At 40.8% G+C, this 15,000-nt stretch overlaps 1 protein-coding gene across 2 annotated transcripts in view; it reads left to right on the forward strand.

The window, feature by feature from the left end:
* LOC124008933 (DNA-binding protein SATB2-like) overlaps nucleotides 1-15,000 on the forward strand; it is a 70,668-nt gene that overhangs the window by 971 nt on the left and 54,697 nt on the right. The gene's annotated exons all lie outside the window — the stretch shown is intronic.

The following is a 15,000-nucleotide window of genomic DNA, read 5'->3' on the forward strand; positions in this document are numbered from 1 at the left end:
GAGGAGTGTGCACGTTCTGATTAAATCATTACGCAAAACAAAGACGAGCTCACTGTGTTGAATGCAAAATACATTTAGCACGGGTTAGTATCAGGTAGAGCCTATATCAATTTGTAATTTTCCATGCGAATTCATTTAGGACAATTTATCACATTGCGTAGCTAGCTATCCAACATGCATTATCTTAGTGAAATTAGTTTCGTTTGGAGTTTGAAAATGTATTGCTACTGACTTATTACTCTTCTTTTAGAGTTTTATTTCAACTTGTAATTTATACAAGTAAAAGGCGTAGTGTCCCGAGTCAAACCATTGGCTATAGGTCTAGCCTATAGACCTACCTTTTGATTGAGACGTTGACGTATCAATACTTTTCCATGTGTATATTCTCAACTGCATTTAAATGTTTTTTCGGAAAAAAGTCACGGGTCAAATTCAGGAATTTTAGCGCGTTTGAATGTTCATATGTTGAAGACAAACGAATGAGCAACCGGACTGAGCAAGCTGTCTTGCACCATAAGGTGAATAAATAATCACCCTACCCTGCATAAATCTCTACAACCTTTAATTTAAAAAAATGTCAGCTAAAATTTTAACAATTATAAGCTCGCCTAATGAGTGGACAGGGTACCTTTTTTGCTCAAACGTTTTTACAGCGAGAGAAAGAGCAGCGTTGCTCTCAGCAAGACGAAGCCTATTGTCCCCAAAAATGTCAACAGCAGTAATTTAGTGGTTCCATCAAAATGCCGGTTTCATTTGGATAAACTTGGTTTCACTGCAGTATGCCAAGTGGAGAGAAAAACGTTGTTCCGACAGCTTTCTGTCCATTTCTCTCTCCCAAAATAAAACACTTCAGGGCTTGACTATTTAAAAAAATGACAATGAAATGCCCCCTTACCATCTTCCTACTTGAACGTTATTTGATTCTATGTAATACAGTACATGCAAAAGCTAGGCCTCTTACCATGGGCGTGTCTCCCTCATTAAGCATACAGTTAAATGGTACATTCAAATCAAATCCTATTTTTATTCATCACATGCTTCATAAAGGTGTAAACTAACAGTGAAATGCTTACTTAAGGCCCTTCCCAACAATGCAGAGAACCAGAAAATAGACAAATAATAGAAAAGTAAAAGATGTAATAAGACTGTAAGTAATAATACATTCACATTGAGTAATGATAACTTCAGTGTATTGGGGAAGTATTCAGACCCCTTGATTTTCCCACATTTTGTTACATTACAGTCTTATTCTAAAATGGATTCAATTGTCCCCCCCCCTCATCAATCTACACACAATACCACACGATGACAAAACAAAAACAGGGTTTTGTACATTTTTGCAAATGTGCAAAAAAACAAACAACGGAAATATGACATTTATATAAAAATTCAGACCCTTTACTCAGTACTTTGTTCAGACCCTTTACTCAGTACTTTGTTGAAGCACCTTTACTCAGTACTTTGTTGAAGCACCTTTACTCAGTACTTTGTTGAAGCACCTTTGGCAGCGATTGCAGCCTTGAGTTGTTTTGGATATGATGCTACAAGCTTGGCACAGCTATTTTCAGGTCTCTCCAGAGATGTTCAATCGGGTTCAAGTCCGGGCCACTCAAGAACATCAGGGACTCCTGCGTTGTCACTCCCGCGTTGTCTTGGCTGTGTGCTTAGAGTTTTTCTGCTTAGAGGTCCTGAGCACTCTGGAGCAGGTTTTCATCAATGATCTCTTTGTACTTGCTCCGTTCATCTTTGCCTCGATCCTGACAAGTCTCCCAGTCCCTGCCGCTGAAAGACATCCCCACAGCATGATGCTGCCAGCACCATTTAAAAACATTTTTTAAGCTTTATTTAACTAGGCAAGTCAGTTAAGAACAAATTCTTATTTTCAATGACAGCCTAGGAACAGTGGGTTAACTGCCTGTTCAGGGGCAGAACGACAGATTTGTACCTTGTCAGCTCGGGGATTTGAACTAGCAACCGTTCAGTTATCTTGTCCAACACTCTAACCACTAGGCTACCCTGCCGCCCCACCATCCTTCACTGTAGGGATGGTACCAGGTTTCCTCGAGAATTGACATTTGACATCCAGGCCAAACAGTTTAATCTTGGTTTCATCAGACCATGGTCTGAGAGACCTTTAGGTGCCTTTTGGCAAACTCCAAGCGGGCTGTCAGGCTGTCATGTGCCTTTTACTGAGGAGTGGCTTCCGTCTGGCCACTCTAACATAAATGCCTGATTGGTGGAGTGCTGCAGAGATAGTTGTCCTTCTGGAAGGTTCTCCCATCTCCACAGAGGAACTCTGGAGCTCTGTCAGAGTGACCATCGGGTATTTGGTCACCTCCCTGACCAAGGCCCTTCTCCCCCGATTTGTCAATTTGGCGGGCCTGCCAGCTCTAGGAAGAGTCTTGGTGGTTCCAAACTTCTTCCATTTAAGAATGATGGAGGCCACAGTGTTCTTGGGGATCTTCAATGCTGCAGACATCTTTTGGTACCCTTCCCCAGATGTGTGTCTTTACACAATCCTGTCTCAGAGCTCTACAGCCAATTCCTTCCACCTTATGGCTTGGTTTTTGCTCTGACATGCACTGTCAACTGTGGGGCCTTATATAGACAGGTGTGTGCCTTTTCCAAATCATGTCCAATCAATTGAATGTTCCACAGGTGGACTCCAATCAAGTTGTAGAAACATCTCAAGGATGATCAATGGAAACATGATGCACCTGAGCTCAATTTGGAGTGTCATGGCAAAGGGTCTGAATACTTCTGTAAATAAGGTATTTCTAGTTTTAATAAATTAGCAAAAATGAGCAAAAACCTGTTTTTACTTTGTCATTATGGGTATTGCGTGTAGACTGATGAGAAAAAATGTTTTATTTGATCCATTTTAGAATAAGGCTGTTACGTAACAAAATGTGGATAAAGGAAATGGGTCGGAATACTTTCTGAATGCACAGTATACACAAGAGGTTGTTGTTCTGGCACCACACTGCCAGGTCTCTGACCTCCTCCCTATAGGCTGTCTCATCGTCGTTGGTAATCAGGCCTACCACCGTCATGTTGTCGGCAAACTTAATAATGGTGTTGGAGTCATGCGCGGCCACGTATTCATGGGTGAACAGAGTAAATGAGGGGACTAAGCACCCACCCCTGAGGGCCCCTGTGTTGAGGGTCAGTGTGGCGGATGTGCTGTTGCCTACCCTCACCGACTCTGGGCAGCCCGTCAGGAAGTCCAGTTTCAGAAGGAGGTGTTCTGTGCCAGGGCCCTTAGCTTTGTGATGAGCTTGCAGGGCACTATGGTGTTGAACGCTGAGCTGTAGTCAACAACAGCATTTTTACATGGGTGTTCCTCTTGTCCAGGTGGGAAAGGGTAGTGTAAGAGTGCAATAGAGATTGCATCATCTGGGGCCTCCCAAGTGGGGCTGCGGTCTAAGGCACTGCTAGTGGTGTCACCACAGACCTGGGTTCGATCCCAGGCCTTGATCGGGAGTCCCATAGTGCGGCTTACAATTGGCCAGGGGGGCTTTACTTAACTCATTTCGCTCTAGCAACTTTTTGTGGCAGGCCGGGCACCTGCAGGCTGACCTTGGTCATCGGTTGAATGGTGTTTCCTCCGACACATTGGTGCGGCTGGTTTTAGCGTTAAGCGGGCGGGTGTTAAGAAGCGCGGTTTGGTGGGACATGTTTCGGAGGACACTCGACCTTCCACTCTGGAGCCCGTTGGGAAGTTGCAGAGATGAGACAATATCAAAATTGGGGTGAAAAAAGGCACCAAAAAATGACATTGCGTCATCTGTGGATCTGTTGGGGCAGTATATGAATTGGAATGGGTCCAGGGTGAGTGTGATTATGGTGTTGATGTGAGCCATGACCAACCTTTCAAAGCATTTCATGAATACAGATGTGAGTGCTTTGGGGCGATAGTCATTTAGACAGGTTACCTTGGCATTCTTAGGCACAGGGACTATGGTGGGCTGCTTGAAACATGTAGGTATTACAGACTGGGTCAGGGGAGGTTCAAAATGTCTGTGACGACACTTGCCAGCTGGTCAGTGCACGCTATGAGTACACGTCTTGGTAATCTGTCTGGCCTTGTGAATGTTAACCTGTTTAAAAGTCTTGCTCACATCGGTTACGGAGAGCATTATCACACAGTCGTACTGAACAGCTGGTGCTCTAATGCATGGTTCAGTGTTGCTTGCCTCGAAGCGAACATAGAAGGCATATAGCTCGTCTGGTATGCTCGTGTCACTAGGCAGCTCACAGCTGGGTTTCCCTTTGTAATCTGGGATAGTTTGCTAGCCCTGCCATATCCAACAAGTTTTTAAAACATTTTTAATACGATATTGTCGAGGTGACATCAGATTAGAGGCGTGGCTTATTTGAGACGTGGCTTCCACATTTTTTGGTCACTTGTTAGCATAAATGTCATTCCTGTTCATCATGTTAATTTTGTACACAGCAAATTATAATGTTCCTTGAAAATTTATGCACGTTACATATTCTAATATAATAATAATATAACATTGCTGATTACATATAGTAATAAAGTGGCAACTATTCCAACTTTGGAATTTGCATAGGCTCTTGAGGAAGTCATACACCTCGTTTAGCCTCATTGAAGCTACCAAACGGTTAGTGTTCAACCTTAACATGTGACGGCAATACAACAGAACAGATGAACAACAATGATATTTACTCTAACGGAGACCATAAAAGATCTATCTTAAAGCCACGCCCTACTAAGCCACACCTCCACTACAGGGTGGCATTAAAGGGTCCTCCAAGAACCCCTCAACTAACCGAAGGTGCAAATATGAAGCATTGACAAGAAATGGTTCCTTGGAGGATCTCCAACGTTCCTCAAGTCACTGATTCTAAGAGCAAAATCTTTATAATTATCATTTTATTATTGTTATTATCATTATTTGTTATTATTATTGTTATTATCATTATTATTATTGTTATTATCATTATCATTGTTATTATTATTGTTATTATCATTATCATTGTTATTATTATTGTTATTATCATTATTATTATTGTTGTTATTATCATTATCATTGTTATTATTATTGTTATTATCATTGTTATTATTATTGTTATTATCATTATCATTGTTATTATTGTTATTATCATTATCATTGTTATTATTATTGTTATTATCATTATTATTATTATAATTATCATTGTTATTATTATAATTATCATTGTTATTATTGTTGTTATTATCATTATTATTGTTGTTATTATCATTATCATTGTTATTATTATTGTTATTATCATTATTGTTATTGTTATTATTGTTATTATCATTATCATTCTTATTATTATTGTTATTATCATTATTGTTATTATTTATTTATTTTATTTATTTGATTTAACCTTTATTTAACCAGGAAGGGTTCATTGAGATTTAAAATCTCTTTTTCAGAAGCGTCCTGGCCCAGATAGGCAGCACCAAGACATTACAAAAATTACAGACAAACAACAAGACAAAAAGTAATCTAGTAAAAACATAGAATTCACAATAGTTTAACAAAATCAAAAACAGCTAATTAAAAACATTGACAGGTCAGGGAATCAGTCTCAAGATCATTCATCAGTGATTTAAAAGCACCAATCGGTACAGGTTCTTCCAGTTTAAAACTATTTTGTAAGGTGTTCCAAGACGTTTGGGGTTTTATGGCGCAGAGGACATAAAAGCCCTTTTTACCAAATTCAGTTCAGACATTTGGAACAGTTAGCAGGATAAAGTCCAGCAAACGAAGAGAGTTCCCACCACATTTCTGAGCAATAAAAATGCCCAAATAAAAGGTAGTAAACCCAAAATGGCTTTGTAAATAAAGTATACCAGTGACTGAGTCTACGAGTGACTAGAGAAGACCAGCCAACCCTGGTATACAAAGTGCAGTGGTGCGTAAGGGTTTGGCAGTTTAAACTCAATCTCAAAGTGCCATGGTAAAGAGTGTCAATTGGTCTCAATTGTTATTGTTATTATCATTATTGTTATTATTATTGTCATTATTATTATTGTTATTATTATTATTATCATTATTGTTATCATTATTATCTTTAATAACAACAAGAAGAGGAAGAAACAACACCTAATAGACACTTGAAAATAAGAAATAGAAACATATATCATGTTAAATCTTTTAAAACCCCTTTTCTATATGGTCCTTTTCATCACCAGACCATAAATATCACGTAGTGGTGCATTGTTCACTTCTTATCAGTTACATCAGTCATACATTTCAACAGTCTCTATGACCGAGTAGCTGTAAACAGTCTAAGAGAGCACGTTGACGGCGTTGATATACGAAGAGATGTCAACTCCGTCAAGCCTAACGCGTTGTGAACCTTCCATCATCCTCCGAGCTCCCGGAATATTCAGACATAATTCTCTCAATGAGGGGTTTGTATACAGCAACTCTTTTGTACAGGACGTTTTTGTTTGGTTACTCAGCCCCTGGATGCATTCCAAATGACACCCTATACCCTATAGTGTACTAGGTTTGACCGGAGCCTACATAGGGAATAGAGTGCCATTTGTGACAGCCCTTGTTCTGGTCTAGTCGTGTGGATGAAAGCTGGAGGGCACTGCTGTGTGATGTCGTCAGATGTTATCAGGAGGAGATCTCATGTACTGAGAGACATCCATCCATTCAATCAGTCTGACAACTGGTCACTGGACAAACTCACAGGACTGGTGTGATGAGAGGCGAAGAGCTGTGAACACTAAAGTGTGTGTGTGTGTGTCAGAGAGAGAGAGAGAGACCTATGTTGGCAGAGGTAGAGGACACCCAACACATATCCTTCCCCTTCATACATGTCTGGTAATAATTTCTCCCTGTTAATGACTCTGGGTGCAGAGATGACGGGGGGCGGGGCGGAGGGGAGGTGTTTAATCCTGTGCCTGTCTTTCCCAAATCCCATGTAGACGTGTTTATCAGAAGCAGATCTGCAATGCTCGGGGGATAGAGTGTTTAGTCAATAGCTGTTAAGATTTATAAGCTTTTAATTACACAATGCTCTCCAATCAGGCCTAGCTCTCCCATGATATCTGGTCTCATAGCAAGATGTCTGGTTCTGGACCAGAGAGGGAGAGACCAGGGATCTGGTCCCATAGCATGATGTCTGGTTCTGGACCAGAGAGGGAGAGACCAGGGATCTGGTCCCATAGCATGATGTCTGGTTCTGGACCAGAGAGGGAGAGACCAGGGATCTGGTCCCATAGCATGATGTCTGGTTCTGGACCAGAGAGGGGGAGAGACCAGGGATCTGGTCCCATAGCATGATGTCTGGTTCTGGACCAGAGAGGGAGAGACCAGGGATCTGGTCCCATAGCATGATGTCTGGTTCTGGACCAGAGAGGGAGAGACCAGGGATCTGGTCCCATAGCATGATGTCTGGTTCTGGACCAGAGAGGGAGAGACCAGGGATCTGGTCCCATAGCATGATGTCTGGTTCTGGACCAGAGAGGGAGAGACCAGGGATCTGGTCCCATATGCTGGATGATGTATGGGTTCTGGACCAGAGAGGAGAGACCAGGGATCTGGTCCCATAGCATGATGTCTGGTTCTGGACCAGAGAGGGAGAGACCAGGGATCTGGTCCCATAGCATGATGTCTGGTTCTGGACCAGAGAGGGAGAGACCAGGGATCTGGTCCCATAGCATGATGTCTGGTTCTGGACCAGAGAGGGAGAGACCAGGGATCTGGTCCCATAGCAGGGACCAGAGGTCTGGTCCCATAGTTCTGGACCAGAGCGGGAGAGACCAGGGATCTGGTCCCATAGCATGATGTCTGGTTCTGGACCAGAGGACCAGGGGGGTCCTGTGGTTCTGGAGAGGGAGAGACCAGGGGGGTCTGTGGTTCTGGACCAGGGATCTGGTCCCATAGCATGATGTCTGGTTCTGGACCAGAGAGGGAGAGACCAGGGGGGGTCTGGTTCTGGACCAGAGAGGAGAGACATGGTCCCATATGTCTGGTTCTGGACCAGAGAGGGAGAGACCAGGGGGTCTGTGGTTCTGGACCAGAGAGGGAGAGACCCTGGTCCCATAGGGGTCTGTGGTTCTGGACCAGAGAGGGAGAGACCCGGAGGGTTCTGGACTGCCACTGTACAGTTCAGGTCAACATGATAGTGTGAACATGGTATTAGACTGCTGACAGTTCAGGTCAACATGATTGTGTGAACATGGTATTAGACTGCTGACAGTTCAACATGGTCAACATGATTGTGTGAACATGCATGATTGTTAGACTGCTGACAGTTCAGGTCAACATGATTGTGTGAACATGGTGTGAGACTGCTGACAGTATCAACATGATTGTGTGAACATGGTATTAGACTGACAGTTCAGGTCAACATGATTGTGTGAACATGGTGTGAGTATTAGACTGCTGACAGTTCAGGTCAACATGATTGTGTGAACATGGTATTAGACTGCTGACAGTTCAGGTCAACATGATTGTGTGAACATGGTATTAGACTGCTGACAGTTCAGGTCAACATGATTGTGTGAACATGGTATTAGACTGCTGACAGTTCAGGTCAACATGATAGTGTGAACATGCTATTAGACTGCTGACAGTTCAGGTCAACATGATAGTGTGAACATGGTATTAGACTGCTGACAGTTCAGGTCAACATGATTGTGTGAACATGGTATTAGACTGCTGACAGTTCAGGTCAACATGATAGTGTGAACATGGTGTGAGTATTAGACTGCTGACAGTTCAGGTCAACATGATAGTGTGAACATGGTGTGAGTATTAGACTGCTGACAGTTCAGGTCAACATGATAGTGTGAACATGGTGTGAGTATTAGACTGCTGACAGTTCAGGTCAACATGATAGTGTGAACATGGTATTAGACTGCTGACAGTTCAGGTCAACATGATAGTGTGAACATGGTGTGAGTATTAGACTGCTGACAGTTCAGGTCAACATGATAGTGTGAACATGGTATTAGACTGCTGACAGTTCAGGTCAACATGATTGTGTGAACATGGTATTAGACTGCTGACAGTTCAGGTCAACATGATAGTGTGAACATGGTGTGAGTATTAGACTGCTGACAGTTCAGGTCAACATGATAGTGTGAACATGGTATTAGACTGCTGACAGTTCAGGTCAACATGATTGTGTGAACATGGTATTAGACTGCTGACAGTTCAGGTCAACATGATAGTGTGAACATGGTATTAGACTGCTGACAGTTCAGGTCAACATGATAGTGTGAACATGGTATTAGACTGCTGACAGTTCAGGTCAACATGATAGTGTGAACATGGTATTAGACTGCTGACAGTTCAGGTCAACATGATAGTGTGAACATGGTATTAGACTGCTGACAGTTCAGGTCAACATGATAGTGTGAACATGGTATTAGACTGCTGACAGTTCAGGTCAACATGATAGTGTGAACATGGTGTGAGTATTAGACTGCTGACAGTTCAGGTCAACATGATTGTGTGAACATGGTATTAGACTGCTGACAGTTCAGGTCAACATGATAGTGTGAACATGGTGTGAGTATTAGACTGCTGACAGTTCAGGTCAACATGATAGTGTGAACATGGTGTGAGTATTAGACTGCTGACAGTTCAGGTCAACATGATAGTGTGAACATGGTGTGAGTATTAGACTGCTGACAGTTCAGGTCAACATGATAGTGTGAACATGGTGTGAGTATTAGACTGCTGACAGTTCAGGTCAACATGATAGTGTGAACATGGTGTGAGTATTAGACTGCTGACAGTTCAGGTCAACATGATAGTGTGAACATGGTGTGAGTATTAGACTGCTGCCTCAGATCACCCTGGTCCCTATGATATGTTGTGGCTGGATCCCCTCACTGCCAGGCCTAGGATGCCTCAGCTATGCAGTTCTATGGGGAAGAAAGTGACTGGTCTTTCCCATTAAACAGAGGGAGAGGCAGCTCCACTTCCTCCGTATTACAATATTCTGAGTTTGTGTTGGAAGGCTCTTTTGAAAGGCTGTTATTCATTTGGCGTGTGCGTTTTATTGTCATCATGTGCTGCTTTTAGGCCAGAATGGGTTAATTATCATGCCAGGGGAAACCACAGATTGTGAAACAAACACATCAGATTGCATGACAGATAGCCTTTACGTCTAGAGGGTGGTGGCAGACTGCAGTTCGAACCCATGTCTCCTGCACACCACGAGACTGTGTTAGCCCGCTGAGCTGAAGCCAGATAGGCAGCAGACTGCTCCTGCTTCTATAATAGTTGTGTGACAGTCTGAGGGTTCAAACCCGATTGTCCTGCCGGCCACGAGACTGTGTTAGCCCGCTGAGCTAAAGTCAGACAGGCAGCAGATTGCTCCTGCCGGCCACGAGACTGTGTTAGCCCGGTGAGCTAAAGTCAGACAGCCAAAGGAAGCCGTCAGATCTCAGACACGGTTCCTCCAGGGTTCCAAAACACCTCCGTCCACTAGAGGCAGCAGTTACTTTACCTCAGAAGTTCTTGCCTTGGAGCGAAGACGGTTTTGCTCATTAATTGGGAACCTTTATGTCTTAAAAGTAGTGTGTCAAGTTATAGCCTGTTGTTCTAAATAACTTTGCCTGAAAAGCCAACTATCAGCCCCTAGATTAGTGGCACAGCCTTCTGGTCAAACCGTAGACCTGGCTATACATACTGTATCATCTCTGGCGACAGACAGGGCGGCAGGTAGCCTCGTGGTTAGAGTGTTGGGCCAGTAACTGAAAAGTTGTTGGTTCAAATCCCAGAGGTGAAAAAAATCATCTGTTAATGTGCCCCTGAGCAAGGCACATATCCCTGATTGCTCCTGTAAATCATCCCAGATGAGATTGTCTGCTAAATGACTGAGATGTAAATTGACAGTCCTACCTAGCATGAGATTTGCTGTGTAGATGACTGAGATGTAAATTGACAGGCCTACCTAGCATGAGATTTGCTGTGTAGATGACTGAGATGTAAATTGACAGGCCTACCTAGCATGAGATTTGCTGTGTAGATGACTGAGATGTAAATTGACAGGCCTACCTAGCATGGATTTGCTGTGTAGATGAGAGTCTGAGAGCAGTCAGTAATATTATTTACAGGCCTGGTGATTTCCACCTATGCTGGGTTGCTGATTGTTTGTGTGGTGTGATTTCTGAGATGTAAACTGAAGTCCTAATGTCTTGAGTATTTGAGGGTGGATGACTGAGATGAAATGACCACAGGCCTACGCTCCAGCATGCAGATGCCTGCACAGTGTCAGATCTCCAACTGAGCACTCACGTAAATTGAGCAGGCCTACAGCACTCAGCAACACAGATTTGCACAGTAGATGACTGAGACAGTAAACGCCTGAACATATGAAGCGGTCATCTCCGTGTGATGATTTGATGTGAAGGGTTGAAAATGAGATGTATCTTTTTCAGTCCTGTTGACCTGAGCTTTTATTGTTGATTTGATGAAACAGATGGTGTAGATGACTGAGATGTTCAAACAGATTGTGTTTTTTCACTCTCTCATATGATGAGACAGATTGCTGTTTTTTCACTCTCTGATATGTGAAACATTGACAGGCTGATGAAACTACATAGCAAACAGATTTGTGAACTGTGATGAAACAGATTGGTGTATGATGAAACAGATTGGTGTTTTTTCACTCTCAATGATAACAGGCCTTTTTTCACTCTAGCAAACAGATTGTGTTTTTTCACTGTGTCAGATGACTGAAACAGTTGGTGTTTTTTCACTCTCTCATATGATGAAACAGGCCTACCTTCAGCATATGATGAAACAGATGGTGTTTTTTCAGATGATGAAACTGAGATGATAAATTGATTGGCCTTTTCCTAGCATGAGATTTTTTTCACTCTGTCAGATGAAACAGATGAGATGTAACTTGATATGAGTCCTACACTCTCTCATATGATGAAACATGAGATTTGCTGTGTGAGATGACTGAGATTTCAAAAACAGATTGGCCTACCATAGATGAAACAGATTTGCTGTGTAGATGACTGAGATGTGTTTTTGACTCTCTCAGGCCTACCTCTCTCATGAGATTTGCTGTGATGAAACAGACTGAGATTTAAATTAAACAGGCCTACCTAGCATGAAACATTTGCTGTGTTTGACTCTTTTAGATGTAAATTGACAGGCCTACCTAGCATGAGATTTGCTGTGTAGATGAAACAGAGATGTTTTTTGACAGTCCATATGATGAAACCTAGCATGGGATTTGCTGTGATGAAACAGATAGAGTCTGATAGCAGATCAGTAATATTATTTACAGTATTGAGCCTGGTGATTTCCACCAGATGCTGGATTGTTGCTTTTTGTTTGTTGTGAAACAGTCTGCTTTTTCTGCTCTTGTTTTCTGTAAATAAAAGATTGGTGTAATGTCTTCAGTATGGGAGGGTGGATGGGTTTTCACTCTCTCAGATGAAACAGATTGGTGCCCTCACTCTCCAATGATGACACACTCATGTTTTTTCCTCCAATGATGAAACAGCACTCACGCCTCCAAACAGCACTCACGCCTCCAAAACAGCACTTTTTTCTCCTCCAAACAGCACTCACGCCTCCAATGATGAAACAGCACTGGTGTTTTTTCACTCTCTCATATGATGAACATATGAACTCTCTCGGAAACAGATTGGTGTTTTTTCCTCTCTGATGAGTGATGATAACAAAAGGTGTTTTTTTAATTTCAAAATGAAACAGATATCTGTTTTTCAGAAATGTTGAGAAATGAGAAACAGATATTGTTGAAAGAAATGATTTTTTCAACAGATTTGGTGTTTTTTCACTCTCTCATATGATGAAACAGATTGGTGTTTTTTCACTCTCTCATATGATGAAACAGATTGGTGTTTTTTCACTCTCTCATATGATGAAACAGATTGGTGTTTTTTCACTCTCTCATATGATGAAACAGATTGGTGTTTTTTCACTCTCTCATATGATGAAACAGATTGGTGTTTTTTCACTCTCTCATATGATGAAACAGATTGGTGTTTTTTCACTCTCTCATATGATGAAACAGATTGGTGTTTTTTCACTCTCACTCTCATATGATGAAACAGATTGGTGTTTTTTCACTCTCTCATATGATGAAACAGATTGGTGTTTTTTCACTCTCTCATATGATGAAACAGATTGGTGTTTTTTCACTCTCTCATATGATGAAACAGATTGGTGTTTTTTCACTCTCTCATATGATGAAACAGATTGGTGTTTTTTCACTCTCTCATATGATGAAACAGATTGGTGTTTTTTCACTCTCTCATATGATGAAACAGATTGGTGTTTTTTCACTCTCTCATATGATGAAACAGATTGGTGTTTTTTCACTCTCTCATATGATGAAACAGATTGGTGTTTTTTCACTCTCTCATATGATGAAACAGATTGGTGTTTTTTCACTCATATGATGAAACTCATCTCATGATGAAACAGATTGGTGTTTTTTCACTCTCTCATATGATGAAACAGATTGGTGTTTTTTCACTCTCTCATATGATGAAACAGATTGGTGTTTTTTCACTCTCTCATATGATGAAACAGATTGGTGTTTTTTCACTCTCTCATATGATGAAACAGATTGGTGTTTTTTCACTCTCTCATATGATGAAACAGATTGGTGTTTTTTCACTCTCTCATATGATGAAACAGATTGGTGTTTTTCACTCTCTCATATGATGAAACAGATTGGTGTTTTTTCACTCTCTCATATGATGAAACAGATTGGTGTTTTTTCACTCTCTCATATGATGAAACAGATTGGTGTTTTTTCACTCTCTCATATGATGAAACAGATTGGTGTTTTTTCACTCTCTCATATGATGAAACAGATTGGTGTTTTTTTCACTCTCTCATATGATGAAACAGATTGGTTTTTTTCACTCTCTCATATCGGCAGGGGGTTGTTCAACAACAGACATCTATTTGTTTTAAATCTATCACTTGATGGTTTCATTTCAGAGAGACAAATAATGAACTCGTTTTGATAAATGCTACAATATCCACCTGACTCTCAGAGGTCGAACTACTGATTTACAGTGAAATGTCACCTTTTCTTTTCCATTTGTGACATCAATACATTGTTTTACAATAATAATTAAACACAGTCATATGAGATCTGTATGTAAAACATTTCCATTTGTGACATCAATACATTGTTTTACAATAATAATTAAACACAGTCATATGAGATCTGTATGTAAAACATTTACATTTGTGACATCAATATATTGTTTTACAATAATAATTAAACACAGTCATATGAGATCTGTATGTTAAACATTTCCATTTGTGACATCAATACATTGTTTTACAATAATAATTAAACACAGTCATATGAGATCTGTATGTTAAACATTTACATTTGTGACATCAAAATATATTGTTTTACAATAATAATTAAACACAGTCATATGAGATCTGTATGTAAAACATTTCCATTTGTGACATCAATACATTGTTTTACAATAATAATTAAACACAGTCATATGAGATCTGTATGTAAAACATTTCCATTTGTGACATCAATATATTGTTTTACAATAATAATTAAACACAGTCATATGAGATCTGTATGTAAAACATTTACATTTGTGACATCAATATATTGTTTTACAATAATAATTAAACACAGTCATATGAGATCTGTATGTAAAACATTTACATTGACATTCTCGTCATTTAGCACATGCTCTTATCCAGAGTGCCAGTAAGTAGGTGCATTCATCTTAAGACAGCTAGGTGACACAACCACATACAGTATCACAGTCAAATGAACAGGATACAAACATTCCATTCCAGCTAAACAACAGATATATATAGTACAATGGAACCAATGGAATCATCCCAAAAGTGCAAATCAATTGACCCAATGCCTCTGTCTCTTTTCAAACGCTCCACATATCTGAAAGAAAACAGATAGTATTTAAACCCTGATCTGATTTGAAGGAGTCCCCACAATGTCAACACCAGTAAGATGTAGATAGTTGCCTGTAGA

Source organism: Oncorhynchus gorbuscha, linkage group LG21, assembly GCF_021184085.1.
Source record: "Oncorhynchus gorbuscha isolate QuinsamMale2020 ecotype Even-year linkage group LG21, OgorEven_v1.0, whole genome shotgun sequence".
Classification (NCBI taxonomy): domain Eukaryota; kingdom Metazoa; phylum Chordata; class Actinopteri; order Salmoniformes; family Salmonidae; genus Oncorhynchus; species Oncorhynchus gorbuscha.